The sequence below is a fragment of the Equus caballus genome, chromosome 2, assembly GCF_041296265.1.
Source record: "Equus caballus isolate H_3958 breed thoroughbred chromosome 2, TB-T2T, whole genome shotgun sequence".
Taxonomy (NCBI): Eukaryota; Metazoa; Chordata; class Mammalia; order Perissodactyla; family Equidae; genus Equus; species Equus caballus.
In genome coordinates this window covers 85,513,224-85,526,131 of record NC_091685.1, presented here as the reverse complement: position 1 = coordinate 85,526,131, position 12,908 = coordinate 85,513,224, and the positions used below count along the sequence as shown (strand labels likewise).

Below are 12,908 nucleotides of genomic sequence, written 5' to 3'. Positions count from 1 at the left end.
TCATACACCGTGATCAAGTGGGATTTACACCACGGATGCAGGGATGGTTCAACATCCACAAATCAATCAATGTGACACACCACGTTAACAAAATGATGAATAAAAATGAAACAATCATCTCAATAGATGCAGAAAAAGCATTTGACAAGATCCAACATCCATTTATGATTTAAAAAACTCAATAAAATGGGTATAGAAGGAAAGTACCTCAACATAGTAAAGGCCATATATGAGAAACCCACAGCTAAGATCATACTTAATGGGGAAAAACTAAAAGCCATCGCTCTGAGAATAGGAACAAGACAAGGGTGCCCAATCTCACCACTCCTATTCAACATAGTACTGGAAGTTTTGACCAGAGCAATTAGGCAACAAAAAGAAATAAAAGGAAGCCAAAGCATAAAGGAAGAAATGAAACTCTTGCTGTTTGCAGATGACATGATTCTCTCTCTATATATATATAGAACCCTAAAGAATCCATCAGTAAACTATTAGAAATAATCAAGAACTACAGCAAAGTTTCAAGGTACAAAATCAACTTACAAAAATCAGTTGCATTTCTATACACTAATAATGAACTAGCAGAAAGAGAAGTGAAGAATAGAATCACATTTACAATTGAAACAAAAAGAATAAGATATCTAGGAACAAATTTAACCAAAGAAGTGAAAGACCTATACACTGACAACCATAAGACATTATTGAAAGAACGTGAAGAAGCTATAAAGAAATGGACAGACATTCTATGCTCATGGATTAGAAGAAAAAATATAGTTAAAATTTCCATACTACCCAAAGCAATCTACAGATTCAATGTGATCCCAATCAGAATCCCAATGACATTCTTCACAGAAATAGAACAAAGAATCCTAAAACTTCTATGGAACAACAAAAGACTCAAATAGCCAAAGCAATCCTGAGAAAAAAAAGAACAAAGCTGGAGGCATCACAATCTCAGACTTCAAAATACACCACAAAGCTACAGTAATCAAAACAGCATGGTACTGGTACAAAAACAGACACACAGATCAATGGGACAGAATTGAAAGCCCAGAAATAAAGCCACACATCTATGGCCAGTTAATTTTTGACTAGGGGCCAAAAACATACCATGGCAAAAGGAAAGTCTCTTCAATAAATGGTGTTGGGAAACTGGACAGCCACATGCAAAAGAATGAAAGTAGACCATTATTTTGGACCATACACAAAAATTAACTCAAAATGGATTAAAGATCTTAATGTAAGACCTGAAACCATAAAACTCCTAGAAGAAAATATAGGCAGTACACTTCTTGACATCAGTCTTAGCAGCATCTTTTCGAATACTGTCTCTACTCAGTCAAGGGAAACAAAAGAAAAAATTAACAAACGGGACTACATCAGACTAAAAAGCTTCTGCAAGGCAAAGGAAATCATGAACAAAACGAAAAGACAACCCACCTTCTGGGAGAAAATATTTGTAAATTACATATCTGACAAGGGCTTAATTTCCAAAATATATAAAGAACTCATACAGCTCAGCAACAAAACCAAACAACTGGACCAAAAAATGGGCAGAGGTGGGGCCAGTTCATGGTGTAGTGGTTAAGTTCAGCATGCTCCACTTCAGCAGCCTGGGTTTGCGGGTTCAGGTCCTGGATGTGGACCTACACCACTTGTCAGCTGTAGCAGCACCCCACATACAAAATAGAGGGCAGAGATGATGGGCAGAGATGTTATCTCAGGGCAAATCTTCCTCAGCCAAAAAAATAGGCAGAGGATATGAACAGACATTTCTCCAAAGAAGATATACATATAGCCAACAGACACATGAAATGATGTTCAACATCAATAATTATTAGGGAAATGTAAATCAAAACTACAATGAGATAGTGCCTTACACCTGTCAGAATGGCTGTAATTACCAAGACAAAAAATAACAAAAGTTGGAGAGGATGTAGAGTAAAGAGAATCCTTGTACACTGCTGGTGGGAATGCAAAATGGTACAGCCACTATGGAGATTTCTCAAAAAATTAAAAGTAGAAACACCATATAATCAAACTATCCCACTACTGGATATTTATCCAAAGATCTTGAAATCAACAATCCAAAGAGATTTATGCACCCCTATGTTCATTGCAGCATTATTCACAATAGCCAAGATGTGGAAGCAACCCAAGTGCCCTTCTATGGAAGAATGGATAAAGAAGATCTGGTATATATATATACAACAGAATACTACTCAGCCATAAAAAAGACAATATCATCCAATTTGCAACAGCATGGATGGACCTTGAGGGTATGATGTTAAGTGAAATAAGCCAGACAGAAAAAGACAAATACTGCATGATTTCACTCCCATGGGGAAGACAAATAAACACATGCACAAAGAGAACACATTAGCGGTTGCCAGAGGGGAAGGGGGCTGGGGGGTGAACGAGAGGGGTAGAGAGGCACATACATATGGTGATGGATAAAAAAAAATTAGACTACTAGTGGTGAGCATGATGAAATCTATACAGAAATTGATAAATAATAATGTACACCAGAAATTATACAATGTCATAAACTTTTATGATTTCAATAAAATAACTGAAAAAAACTGTACTGAATTCACCATCTTTACTTCTTCACTCAGCCCTTCAGTGTACTCTGACTTCTAAAATAAAGTTCTAGCAAATTCGTTCTCTCCAAAGTTCCTAATCCCCTCCTAGACTGCTAAATTCTGTTTGGCTACACACAATTCCTGTAAGCGGCCATGGCTGACTCCAGAGTTCATGTTATGGGGTCTTGTTTCCTGGTCTCTATTCTTGGCCAAATTCTGAAAAATTTCAACAGAGCAAACTTTCTTCTCAGAACTTCCTCTCTGGACTCTCTCAGCCTGTTATTCTGTTAATCATGTCATTCTCTTACTGTCTTATCCTTTATATTTGATGCATGGACTTATCTTTCAGACATGCCTTCCCATGTTCTTGCCTCCTGACACCAAGATGGCATCCTAAGACCATCTCAGGTAACACTTTTCCCAACCGAAGAGAGGTTCTGCGACCAATGTAGTCCCACTCTCAGTTGGTGGCAGCCACCATCTCCTTCGCTTCTGCTTTGGGACAGGCCCCCAACTAATCTAGTTGTTGCTTTTCAGTCCTTATTGTATTATCTAACCTCTGCTCCAAATTAGATACAGTTGACTACTCCTTGCTTCTTGAATGGGCCACTTTCCTGTTTCTTTAACACCAACCTCCCAGGAATTGTCAGTAGTGCCCTGGCCCCTCCATCTCAGTCTCTTTTGTGGACACATTACTTATCCGACTGATGTTAACATACTGACATTACTTTGATTTTCTCTCAGCCTTCTTTCCTCTCTCACCCTTGGGCTGCATGTATAATTAAATGGGAGCTTCTACAAATTTACGATGTCTGGTCTACCTTCAAAGATTCTCATTTAATTGGTTGGAGGGTGGATGTCCAGTAATTTTTAAAAGTTCCCCATGTATCTCCATGTGAGGCCCTTGAGAACTCCAGGTCTAAACAATCAACAGGACCCATCAAGGGTGCCTTTGAAACGCTTGTGGAGCACATTCCCCCTGCTCTGTCCCCACCGCTGTGGCTTTATTCTGGCCCTGGTCATTTAACATGTAGATTACTGCAGTGCCCTCCTAATTCGTCTCTCTTCCCCAGGCCACCCTTCACAAGGCTTCCAAAGTGAGCTTTCTATAACATAAAAGTTGTTTTGTCACTTTTTCGATAATTTAAAGTCTATCAATGTCGCGGTTCCAGCTCATCACTGGGAAGCTCACGAGCCTCTGCCCAGCTATTCCAGATGATTTGCTGTATCGGATGGTAAACTTGCCACAGGTTCTCATGTCCCCATGCCTTTGTGCGGGCCATTTCCCCTGCCTGGAACTCAGTGCCTTCCCCACCTTTTTTTTGGTTTTGGCTGGTTTAATTCTCATTTGGGCATATGGCTTTTGTTATCTTAGAAGTACAATGGTTAAATGGTGGAATGATTTCAACACCTACTAGGAGCAAGCTTCTTTCTGGCTCTGCTGTCCACAGTGGGAAGCTTCTCCCAGATATTCATGGCTGCACTTTCATCTCCACGTCCTACACTTGGTAATAATGATGATAAAATGCTTTATAGATTACAAAGTGCTCATTTGATCATCAAAACTGCCTTCTAAGAGAATAGATGAAAGAGATGCTCAAACCTCTTTACAAGGCTGACCACATGTCTTCGATATCTTTAAAAAATTGACTATTGAATGTACAACACTAAGTGTACAGTCAACATTTATCTTTACCTTAAAAGGCATCCTTAATAAAAGAGAGAAGAATTCCCTTTAAGAGTTAAAAATGAATAAAACAGAGTTACAGTTTTACACAGTACAACTTAGATGTGCAAAGAAAAAAATTTTTTTATGATTAATGTAGTATTCCTTATGAGTCCCACCCTGATGGACAATAGAAAAAAATGACTATCATAAACAAGCCATTTAATGTCATATGGTCCCTTCCCTTTAAACAGTACTTTTAGATAACACAGTGTCTTTAGAGTACACGGCCAGTCTGAGGTTCCCTCCCTCCTGCGCTGTGCCTGTTAGATGATACTGGTAGCGGGTGGGATTTGCAGTGATGAGGTGGGATCTTTGGGTGCTGTCCACTGGCTCTTAGAATTTGTCTCCAGGCAATGAGTCTGGTCTGCAATGTCGACATGTTCAGGCTAGGAACTTCCCCTGCTGAATTGGCCCTACTGTGGCTGATTTTGATGCTGCAGACCCTGTGGTGTGTTATGCAACCCTGTGTTTAGGCTGATCGCCCCACAGATTTGGGGATAGGCTCATCTCACCCCTGGCAACAGTGGTCCCCATGGCAGGTCTGCTGGTCTGTACTCTGTGTTAATCTGTGTCCATAAGTGGGAATTCTGGGACTATGGGATGTCTTTCAGTCCTTGGAAGAGCTAAACAGGCATGGAGCACTCACTTGTGCCTTCTCTTTACCTAAACATGCTGCGCATTTTACTCTGCTGCCCCTTGTCCTATGTTATCAAAAGGCCACCCTATGAGGCAGTGTCCTCCTAGAGTTCCAAATTTTCCTCTGCTTTTAGCTTTGCCTTTTATCTATCTCACTGGCCCCCTCCAAGATTACAGCTTCAGGAAAGGGAGGGGCCAGGATGCTCCTGGCTGACCACTTGTTTCCTCTATCTTTTCTCTCTTGCCTTTCCTACCCTCCCCAGCAACTAGAAGAGATGGGTGGGCTTTCCTTTTTTTCCATGTGGCAGGCTTCCTTATAAACTATCTTCGTTTATAGTAAGGACCACCTACTGTGTTTGTCAAAGGCACAATATTCTTTCTTTGCATTTCTGCAGTAATTATGCTAATGCTATCCAAAACAAGTGGATGCCTCTTGCAGAAGAGATGGACATGCAGACAGGCAATAGAGAAAAAGAGTAGAAATATAGTTCAAAAATATTAATCCTAAGAAGAACAAAGTTGAAGAACTGACACTACTCAACTTCAACACTATAAAGCTCCAGTAATCAAGACAGTGTGGTATTGGTGAAAGAATAGACAAATAGATCAATGAGAGCCTAGAAACAGACCCACATAAATATAGTACTGTTTGACAAAAGAGCAAAGGCAATACAATGAAGAAAAGATAGTCTTTACAATAAATGGTGCTGGAACAACTGGACATTCATATGCAAAAAAATGAATCTAGACAGAGACCACACACCATCACAAAAATTAACTCAAAATGGATCATAGACCTCAATGTAAAATACAAAACTATAAAATTCCCAGAAGATAACATAGGAGAAAGCCTAGATGATCTTGGGTATGGTGATGACTTCTTAGTTATAACACCAAAGGTACAATCCATGAAAGAAATAACTGATTAGCTGGATTTCATTAAAATTTAAAATTTCTGATCTGAGAAAGACAATGTCAAGAAAATGAGAATAAACCATAGACTGGGAGAAAATATCTGTAAAAGACACATCTGATAAAAGACTATTATCCTAAATATACAAAGAACTCTTAAAACTCAACAATAATAAAAGAAACAATTTGACTAAAAAATGGGCCAAAGACCTTAAAAGACACCTCATCAAAGAAGATATAAAGACGGTAAACAAGCATAAGGAAAGATGTTCCACATCATATGTCATCAGGGAAATGCAAATTAAAACAACAATGAGATACTGCTACATACATATTACAATGGCCAAAATCTGGAACACCGACACCCCCAAATGCTGGTGAGGATGTAAAGCAACAGGAACTCTCGTTCACTGCTGGTGGGAATGCAAAATGGTACAGCCACTTTGGAAGACAATTTGGCAGGTTCATACAAAACTAAATATACTCTTACCGTAAAGTCCAGGAATCACACTCCTTGAAATTTATCCAAAGGAGTGGAAAACTTACGTCTACACTAAAACTTGTACATGGATTTTTATAGCAAATTTTTATATGAATTTATTCATAATTGCTAAAACTGGGAAGCAAACAAGATGTCCCTCAGTAGATGAATAGATAAATAAACTGTGCTATATCCAAGCAATGGAATATTATTCAGAGCAAAAAAGAAATCAGTTATCAAGCCATGAAAAGACATGGAAAAATCTTAAGTGCATATTAATAAGTGGAAGAAGCCAATCTGAAAAAGCTACATACTGTCTGATTCCAACTATTGGGCTTTCTGTAAAAGTCAAAACTATGGAGACAGTAAAAAGATCAGTGGTTGCCAGAGTTTGGGGTAGGGGTGGGGGGAGGAATGAATAGGCAGAACATGGAGGTTTTTTAATGCAGTGAAACTACTCTGCATATTATAATGATGGATACACGTCTTTATATGTGTGTCCAAACCCACAGAATGTACACCACCAAGGGTGAACCCTAATGTAAACTATGGACTTTGGGTGATTATGATGTGTCGTTTATCTTCACTGGTTGTAACAAACGCACTGCTCTGGTGCAAGATGCAGATAATAAGGGAGGCAACACATGTGTGGTGGAAGGGGGAACACAGGAAATCTCTATACCCTCCTCTCAATTTTGCTTTGTACCTAAAACTTCTCTAAAAAAACTGAGTCTCTAAAAAGTATTGACCCTGCTACATCTATAAACAAAACTTGATGCTCAGAACAGAGTTATGCAAAATCACCATAAAGAAACAGAATGGTTCCCAAAGCAGAAGCCAAAGAAGGAATGTGCAAATCAAAAGGAAGTTCATGAGTCATGGAAGCCCAAGACAGTCAGGAAGGCATCACAAAATCCGACTTGGCAGTGCTGTGTGAGTTCTTTCTGAGGAAAGGGTAACACAGGCTGATAACATTCGACACTTGAATCACATCCTGCTCAAACTGTTGAGGTTAGCAAACAGCTTTCTGACTATAGCTTGGCTCTCTGTGTCCTTTTTCCTAGAAAGAAAGAGCTGGTCATCCTGACATGACAACTCTAATTCACACGGCATTCATAGTTCTTCATATAAACAAAAGAACTGGAATTCTGGTTTATATATCAGTCTCCTTCGTATTGGTTAGTAAGTCCCAACTCTGGGGGAAGAACTCCTTGGTTTGCTAATAAAATGAGGTCTTGAGCCTGTATGGCTGAGGCCCAGATGTGGGACTGGGACTAATTCAGAAAGATGAAAACTGCCCGATGAGGTGTTTATCTCCTTCTGAGACAACCTAAACTTGCTAAGGCTTTTCTTCTCTGTCTTTTCCAGAGCTATCTCAGAGTCATAGGTAAGGTGATGAAATCCCATATTGTTTGTAAATGGCTAGCTAGATGGTACTCATTCCAACGAATTTCATTCCAAGTATAAGAGTGACGACCTTAAATAAAGTAATGAAATAGGAATGACAGATAGTATTTGCTTCCCCCTTTTCATATCATAAAAATGTATATGTTGGAATGGTAAAGTTTTAAAAAAACTGCAAGCATTTCATTGTTGTTACATACGTGTCACATAATGATGTTTTGGTCAACAATGGACTGCATGTATGACAGTGGTCCCATAAGATTAGTACCATATAGCCTAGGCGTGTGACAGGCTATACTATCTAGGTTCGTGTAAGTGCATTCTATGATGTTCACTTAATGACAAAATTGTCTAACGACACATTTCTCAGAACGTATCCCTGTCAAGTGATGCATGACTGTAATTGCTAAGTAACAACTGGTTGCTCTGGTGAGAATTTATACCCAGCTAACTTGATAGAATTCAATTAAGGGTTTGGGACAGAAGGAGGATAACGATAATAAAAACAAAAATAATGACTAGTACACTCATATGACCTCCTTTGATCCTTACAGTACCCCGTGAGGAAGTCATTATCATCTCCACTTTATGGAAGGAGAAAGAGAGCTTGCTCATTGTGAGTAGCGAGCCATTCAGTTACACTAATGCCCATCACACTTTCTATACTCCACATATGTGTGCCCAGCCTTACCAAGAGTAACAGCCAGAATTTACTGGATCAACTGTCAAAGGGCCAGAAGAAGGGCTTTTCCTCCAAAATGTGAAGGTCAAATTATTTATTATGCAATATTAAATATAATTGACTAGTTAGAATGCCCCCATGTATCATCATATTTTAATTTTATTTCAAGTCTTTCAAATTCTGAATATTTACTTTTAATCACAGTATCAATACAATTCATAATCATTTTTTTTCCCCTCATGGTAACTCAAAGAAATGTATGAACTTGTGAATAGTCCACACTGGGGACTATGGCTGCTGATGCATCCTCATCAGGATAACCAAAACACTGGGAATGAAACAGAAGAAGTAAAAGCTGGCTTCCAGAAGGCTCATGGACAACCAACTGGTTTATTTTTCACCTCAAAAACATTTGGAATGGTTATGTTCTCTCTCATCTAGGTTGAAAAGAAGCAGTAGGAAGAGTAAAGAGTGGGGAATCACTTGGACTTCAACTTTTCTTGTCATGTTGCTGTATGGCCAGCCTCTCTCTTTTGGGCAACTGGTACCCTTGAGAACGACTCTATGAATAAGTGAACATCTCACGACTGAGTCTTAAAGAAATTTTGCCCACCAAGGGGTTGCTTTTAATATGAGAACTATATATTGTTTTAAACAATTGATGTTAAGTTTAACATCATTAATAGATGAATACAATGTTAACTGAAACTTGAACTTGCAGCCCTTCCAAGAAAGAAATGTTAAACAAGTATGAATACATTGGAGTTACTTCTTTTAACTTTTTATTTTCCTAAAAGAATATCTAAATGTTAAAATCAGTTTAGTGTGATGAAAATTTATGATAATACATTAAAGTAATTCACTCAGGATGTCAATTGGTGCCTACCAATAGGATATTTGAGTAACCCACAGAAAATTTAAGCTTCCAATAGACACATATTTTTCACTTGAAAATAAAATTAAAATGGCAGGGATATTTGGGAGAGAAATAATGCTGGAAGCTATAAACGCTATTCAATAATTTCTACCAAAGCCATTCTAATACTGATCAATGGATTTACAATCTTTCAAAACAACTGGAATTCAAAAGCAAAAAAAAAAAAATCATGTTCTGGTGTCTGATATGATCTGGCAGTCTGTCTGTACTGAATTCATGTTCCTGGCAAAGCTCTGGCCAGTTTGAAATGTCGACCAATATTTTGTGCACCTTGTCATTGTTTTTCACAGGCGCCTAGGAAACCCTCCTGGCCCAGGCATAGATTAGTTGCATATACTTAGATTCAAAGCCTTCTTAACTGTCATCCTTTGCTTCTCCCCTTCTCCTTCCTGTTACATGCTACAGCTTTTAGTTTATCTCTCAACTTAGACTTCACGCCCTTCACATGTCATAGTTACTCTTCAAAGTGAGGTCCCAACCTGGTGCTTCAGATGTCTTGAAATGTATACCTACCTGGATATTTATGGATACCGTATGCTTGTATTACTGCCAGAACTATTTCTAGCCTTCCTTATGTGTAAGATTTAATAAACAGATTTTTAGAGTGTTAAGTCCTATTAAAAAGATAACAGCCAAATTTAATTCAGTAATTCTAAATACAAGAGGACTAAGAAGGACAACTCTGAACAGAGGTCAAAGAAAACACAGCAATGCAGAGAGCAGGATGAAGGCTTCCCATCCATTTATTCATCAGCTTTTCTGATTGAATCTTAAACAGGAGGCCCACCTTCAGAGCTAAGAAAGTAATTCAGTCTTCACTGTCTTCTGCTCTAACTTTTTATCTCAGACCAGGTTACTCTAGACCATATTGATTAATGCCAACTGTGATGGTTGGGAGTAGATGGAAGGTGTGCAGATTTGATGAGATGGTGCCTGAGTGATGGGAAACAGGTTAAAATCAAGGTAGTTTCCTCATATAGTGTCTGCCTCCTACCAACAGAGTGAATCTGTGACATACGAATGAATGGCACATTGCAAAAATGAAAACAGCTGAAAATTTCCCCCTTCCACGGCAGTTTTTATTAGCGTTATTTTAAGTCACTTCTGAATCCATCTGCAAATATTATACTTACTAATCCATAATTTCATTCCATGTCAAGATGTTTTCTTTGAGGTGCCTTAGATATTGACTTTTATTTAGGCTTAATTCTGCAAACAAATTGATCCTGGGTGAATTGAGAAAGGATGTCCTAACCACCATGAAATGCCTAGGCACATTACTTAATCTTTAGAAATTTCATTTACTCATGTGAAAAAGTGTGATAACGTGATAACTTCCACGCCAATTCTTTCGAGGAATAACATATTTAATGCCTATTACTCTGCAGAATGTACACTGGATGTGAATGTTCACTAGTAGTGGTTGGAAACCCTATTATGTGAAGGATAACTGAAAAAACTAGAAAACTATTTTGAGTAAAAGCCAAAGTCCTCGCAATGATCTACTAGGCCCTGCATGACCTGTTAGTCCTCTGACCTCATTTCCTACTATTCTCACCTGGCTTACTCTGCTTCGGTCACACAGTCCTCTCTACTGTTCTTTGAACAAACCAGGCAGGCTCTCACTGGCTTTTTCCTTTTTTCTGAAATGCTCTGCCCCCAAGTATATGAACGGCTGCCTCCTCTCTTTAAGTTTTGCCCAAATATCCCTTACTCAATGACGCCTGCCTTTACATGCTATTTAAAATTTCAATTTGTCCCCTCCCGCAGCACTCCCAATTTCCTCTTACCCTGCTTTGTTTTTTCTTTATTCAGTAACTCCTATCACCATTTAACATAAACCATACTTTAGTCACTTATGCTCAGTGATATTCTCTCTCTATCCCTCCTAGAACCCAAGCCTCACAAGAGCGAGCATCTTAGTCTTTTAGTTCACAAATGTATCCCAGCAGAAAAGTATTTGGAACATAATACTCAATAAAAGAACGTGTTGGGGGCTGGCTCTGTGGCTGAGTGAGTTCCATGCTCTCTGCTTCAGCAGCCAGGTTTGTATCCTGAGTGTGGACCTACTCTACTCGTCAGCCACGCTTGTGGAGGCATCCCACATGCAAAATAGAGGAAGACTGGCACAGACATTAGCGCAGGGCTAAACTTCTTCAAGCAAAAAAAAAAAAAAAAAAAAAAAAGGAAGACTTGCAATGAATGTTAGCTCAGGCAAATCTTCCTCACCAAAAAAAAACCAGAAAAAAATCTGTTGAAGGAGCAAATAAAATATCTGAAGAGTGACTGTGTGGAGCAGTGGAGTGCTCCAGAGGGCAGCACTAGGATTTACGGATAGACATAAAGGAGACAGACCTAGGTTCAACATATGAATGACTTTGCAAATGAAAGGGTTTTCCAACTTTGCCTTGCAACTAAATCATCTTCAGAGCTTGTTAGAAACAACAGTCTTCAGACCCCAGACCTAATGAGGCAGAACCCTCAAGGGTGGGTCATAGATCACTTGTTTCACACCCAAGTTCAAGAATCACCATCCTAAGCTCTCAGTCACTGAAATATTCAAGTAGAGACTGAAAAACCACATGTCAGGGGTGTTTAGGGAGAAGTGATTACCGTTGCACTGCAGACAAAGGCTGAGCTCGAAGACTCTATGACTTTATCAGATCAATTTCAAGGCTGATTAATATATTGTATTTTGCCCCCTATTATTTAGAGAATGTTTACTTCCCATTAGACTCTGCTCTGGGGTTAGGACGAATGCCTTTTAAGAGGCATAGATCTATAGCTCTAGGGAGTATCTCATATTGTTTAACATTTAATGCTTATGTGGAAGTCTCATTACACATAAGAATATAGGTTGGAAATTTCTGACTTATTTTGGAAGTCACTAATATTGCATTTAATGAAGGTAATTGCAATTTACTCTTAATTACACTTATAATCAATAAGAGGCCTTCTGAGGAAGCAACCCATGGGATAACCATAACTCAAAAAAAGGTCAAAGTCAGATTAATCATCCACAACTGAGAACGACTCATATTCAATATTAAATTGAATATTCTCTTCATAGAGAAGCCAGTATATAATGTGCAACAAAAATATTTTCACTATGAAATAAGTCAATTCCAGAAAAATGTAGGTTGCCTTTTAAATTAAAAAAAAAGGTTTCTGTAGGTATGGATAAAGTGAAATTGAATCATGATAAAATGATAAAACGAAAACCAAAAATGTTGTGAGCAAGCAAACCCATCCCTTCCCATGCCCTTGAGTCCATTCGCTTTGCCCTCTGCTTGGCCGAAAGGATCAGCAGATTCATTTCTTGACTCTCTCGTTAGATAGAATTACCTAGATTGAATTTCTTTCCATTCACAACTATCTACAAACAATCCTTTTCGCTTTTGGGTAGGAAGATCATTTAAATTAATTGTTTTTATTCATTGTTTTTTATGTTTCCCCTTATGGCAATACATTTGAGTAGGGAAATAATTAAAAAATAATTTCACATTATGAGGAAAAATAGTTACCTTTCATAGAAGCCTGTT

At 38.5% G+C, this 12,908-nt stretch overlaps 1 protein-coding gene across 1 annotated transcript in view; it reads right to left on the bottom strand.

Moving 5' to 3' along the window:
- The window catches only part of DCHS2 (dachsous cadherin-related 2), a 248,773-nt gene that overhangs the window by 50,716 nt on the left and 185,149 nt on the right, over positions 1–12,908 (bottom strand). The gene's annotated exons all lie outside the window — the stretch shown is intronic.